This window comes from Carassius auratus, chromosome 4, assembly GCF_003368295.1.
Source record: "Carassius auratus strain Wakin chromosome 4, ASM336829v1, whole genome shotgun sequence".
Taxonomy (NCBI): Eukaryota; Metazoa; Chordata; class Actinopteri; order Cypriniformes; family Cyprinidae; genus Carassius; species Carassius auratus.
The window spans coordinates 13905656-13910633 of NC_039246.1; positions in this window are offsets into that span (position 1 = coordinate 13905656).

The window sequence follows — 4978 nt, forward strand, 5'->3', positions numbered from 1 at the left end:
TGCAATTGTTTTCCCAGCCATAATAATGTCACTTCTTGAAGAAGGTTTTATCTGACGTGATTTGGTTTTTTTTTAATTCCAGTTATTTGGATTATATTTGTATGTGTGTACACATAACACTTAATTCAATATGACATTGCATATAATTGGCACATGGATATGTTCTCATAGTAGGAATTACCTGGGCACTGCATGTGGGCAAAGACCCCGGTTTCATCTACTTATCTGCTACTGGTTGGTTTGACAAATATCCGGACTGATTCGTCCATATGGTGACAAAACAAACACAGCCAGAAGCTAATGACACTGGCATGGTGACCAGGTGTTTTTATGAAAGGAAGCAATTGAAAGCTAGAAATGTTTTCTTATAAGGCACTGTGCAGGAAAACTCTCACCATGTTTCTGTTGAGGTGGCATACTTGATATCATTTTTTTCAATGTGGTTTCTCCAGAGAAAAGACATCTATACCTGAAGCATTCATGCAGGACAAGGGTTGACCGAGTTGAATTCTAGCAAGCAGGAGAGCATTTAATCGAGCCCCCACACAGTGTCTGTAATGGAGGTGATACCATCAGTGTGGTACAGTTATTACATGCCCAGGTAGGATACATGATGTAGGCAGGTAAGACTGTGAAAGTGACCCAAAGATGATCTACCACATCTCCTTCTTGTTTAGCTTATGTGTCCCAGTTTCTTCCAGCAGGTTAAACACTAATACATCAGCTTGTTGTTACTCTTATAAACCACCTCTGAGGGGAATATTAAAGTTAACAATGCCATCAAAGAGCAAACACAAGATGCATTTTGTCTCCTGCATTGCCTTAAAGAAACACACCTAAATTTCAAGATGGCAAAAATAAGAATGGCACATCTCAAACCTCCTTATACATATGATCTGTCGGATTCAGATACAGTGATGTATTTGCCAAGAATGCCACCTGCCTTTTGCAATTATGTAAGAACCTTTAAATCTGCATTATGGTTCAGATGAACATGCAGTGCCTTGCAGAGAAGATGGCAAGACTTTTCTGACCTCCACTTTTTATGAGTGGTTTTCTGATCTAAACATATTCATTCCAGTATGAAATGTATTTCTCCCAAGAAACAAATCAAGAAAGAGTGCTACACCCTTCGGAAGTTCATGCAATACCTTGGACAAAATGAATTTCGCATCTGCATCAGCACTGACAAAACTAAACACGCTGTATAAGATTTCCCACTCTATGCAAGAATAGCCCACAAGATGCAAGCCAATCTAATCAAAATGGAACCGAGGTGTATTTTTAGTTGCACTTCACCTCCCCAGTGATGGCTAACTCACTATGTTCCCAATCAAAACTTGGTCTCTTCTATAGTCTGAGCTTTAAAGCATTAGCCCAAATATGTTTTTCTCTCTCTTTTGCTGGTAAAGAAAGCAATCGTTGGCCACCTGTTTCAGCTAAGTGCTAATTCTGGGAACAAAAGCGTAGTGCTTGCCTGGATGTGAGTAATGTGAAAACACCTCATTCACGGCAGTTGGCAGCTAGCCATCCTGGGTCACCGGTTTGCACTGAGCTGATCAAATCCATCTCCACAGTGACTGTGCATGTCCCTGCTAAACCATTATCCCTCCACAGTTCAGGGTAAATGAGGGCTAGCGCATTACATGCTGCGACTGAACATGCTGCAAGCAATTAGGTCTCTCCCAATCCTCTGTTTTCCTTTGTCTGTGATTCACATCTGTTCTTTGACAACTACACTCACTGTTGCACAAGTGACAACATATGATTTATGCTGCTGGACAAAAGCCAGTTTTGGCTCGATTTGTGAATGTTTCAGTTACAGCTGAGCAGAATAGATAAAACAATTATACCACTATATTTATTTTAGCAACAATAGATATTAATTGCCGATGTCGATGCACAAATTTTTGCATTTAAATCAGACTGTATCATACGGTGGCTGAGAAAGCTCAACTTAAGAAAAAACATGCAAATAGAAAATTATGAAAAACAGATTATTAAAATATCATCATATTAGCCTAACATATTAGCACACTACCAAATACAGAAACGTGCCTCAAGAAGAACCCTTACGGAAATGATCAATGGTTTTAAAATAAAATAAAAAAAACTTTGGTTACTTGTAGTTTAACAATGGTGACCACAAATTAACCATGGTTTTCCTTCACTAACCATTGTTTAACCATGGTATTTGTAGTAAAATTGATCATACAAATTGTAGTCAATATGCCACAAAAAACATGGTTAGTGTAGCAAAACCATAGTTAATTTGTTATGAAAATGAACCATTTTTATTGTAGTAAAAGTGCAGTTACCATGTTTTTTGGCATATTGATTAAGATTTGTATAACCACAGTTTACTACAAATACCATGGTTAAACTATGGTTAATATAGCAAAACCTTGGTTTATTTGTGGTAACCAAGGTTTTTATTTTATTTTATTTTATTTTATTTTATTTTATTTTATTTTATTTTATTTTATTTTATTTTATTTTATTTTATTTGTAGTGAAACCATAGCTAATTTTTATAAGGGATTTTCCATGTATATAGTGTTAACCATGTTTTTTTTATATTTTTTATTTAAATAGTCAAACCATTGTTAATCTTCATAAGAAAAATTGTAGAAGTAAATTAGCCAGCATACATATTGTTTCACAGTTACAGTAATTGTGTTTTTCATCAGCTTATATATTAATATCCAAAAAGCAAAAGAATCATATGATCAGGGTTTTAAAATTAATAAAATTCTCACCTTTCAGAGTAGAAATTGCGTTTCCAAGCCTGGTTCATCACTTGTTGGGCTTCGCTTATATATTTCCGATGGGTCTGAGCATATTCGCAGAGCGTTTCTGTGGTCGTGTTGTGAGTAATTGCAGCATGTATTGTCAAACAGATGTTGTTCTCTAAATTTACTTGTGTTTTTTCTATTTGCATGGGTTTGTTTCATTTGCACTTTGGTTTATAAAGTCTCCAAATGTGATTGAGCATCTTGTGACCCTGCAGCAGGCAAGCTGAAAAAGACACCAATGCTTTGCAATTTTTTAAGTACAGGGACTGCTTTTCCCATTTGGTCTTACTTCCTAAGATCGTAAGTAGCTACAAAAACAATGCAACCACTAGTGTAATAGAAATCGTAACGGCCCTTCACCAACACCTGTAATGAGATCACAAGGGATTGCTGTTTCTTTTCGTACATACTATAATCAATGATTCCCTTGGGTTTTTCAATGTTGCAGTGCATAAAACCTGAGTGTTTCAATCAAACTGAAACATTAAAATGAAGTTTAATCTTGATACATCCATTTTGTAAATCAACCCAATCTTTTTGCAGTTGTGGATCCTCTCTTGTAATTGTGCACATTTGTTTTTAAAGGGAAGACGTTCAGAGCTTAGAGAAGCTGTTGCAACCTTGTCCTCTGTTTTAGCCTTCACTTCGAGTGGACTTGAAGACAGTGTGAGGAAAGCAATGTGCGTCCATCATTTGCGTGATTAGAGCTTGAAAACGCTGATTGCCGCCAAGTACTTATCCACCACTGATGGCTTTATCCTATCACTCCTGCCTATTACACTCAATCTGTGCACCATAAATCAAGCACATAGACAAAAAGGGTAGATTTACTGGATTATCTCTTTCTATCATCTTTTTTTTTTTTTTAAAGCACATGCACATATCCATTCACCTGCAGTTTTCAGTGTACCGTTTGGGAAAGAGACTGGCCCTGATCATCTTTGATCCACTGGGATAAGACTGAAGTTGGACGGGGTCTTGAATCGGTTGTAATGCTTGGCACTTTCATCCTGGAAGCTTAAATTAAAGGCTGGATCAGAGATCAGGAACGTCTGCTAGAAACATTGGAGAGCTTCCTATTTTGCATTTTAAACTGCAATGTCCTGTAGTCACTGCTAAGATGAGACAGTTGAATTTAAAGAGTTAGAATTTGACCTACTTTCCTAACATGTGCTCTGGTGTTGAGCGCAGTGACGTCAATCGGTGGCTCTCGCAGCAAGTGCTGCACACGGTCTGTGATCCCCTCATGCGGAGAAGACTAGTCTCAGGTGTAAATTTGACGCGTGTTTGTCAGGTCAGGCATATTTTAATGCATTTAGATTTCTGTGTGTCAGTAGCCTGCTCTCTACTCCATTCAGAAATTAATTCTATTCAAATAGTCAAAACCACTGAACACATAATACAAAATTAGCATATCTGGTGAAACTAAACATTGCATGGGAGATAATGTATTAAAGAACTTTATGTAAAATGGGATTTCGGTAACAAAAAACATTTTCTGTACAATTATGAAAAACTTATAACCTTGCTTCTGATTAAGCCACAGTATTGCATGTGCTTAAACCATTCACGTAAAACTTATTGTAGCTCATACAGTGTACATTATTTTCTTTGTTATAGAATTTTTCTATTTAATTTTTATATACAGAATCCATCTCAGGCTGGAAAGTTTGGAGGTTTTACAACCTCAGCAATCTGAGAGAGACCATAAGAAGTGACCATAACACCGCTGCCTTTTGAGCTGCCCTTTGGACAGATTTGGAGAAACTTATGGACCAGATCTGTGGCACGTGTGGTCAGGTATGCACAAGTCATCAAACATTGGACAAAACCCCAGCAGTTCACAGATGGCTGTGGTATTACCATGTCCCACTCCACTTTGTCTGGTGTTTACTTGTAAAGCCATGAAATATTAAGCTTGATTAAGCACTCGTGTTGATGGTAGAGACAGGATGCTTCAGTGGGGAGGGAAGATTGCAAGATCAGATTTCTCTGATGCTTTTCAAGTCCATGCATTACTTGGCAACTTGCAAAGCTTGATGCATAAGTTGCTTTTGGTACAGAAAAATATACAAATCAACTCATCTGAGTTTGTATTAAATGCATGAGCATGATGCATTAATTTAAGTGCATGATATTAAAACTCGTTAATAGATCTACTGTATGAATGCAGTAAACATTTTA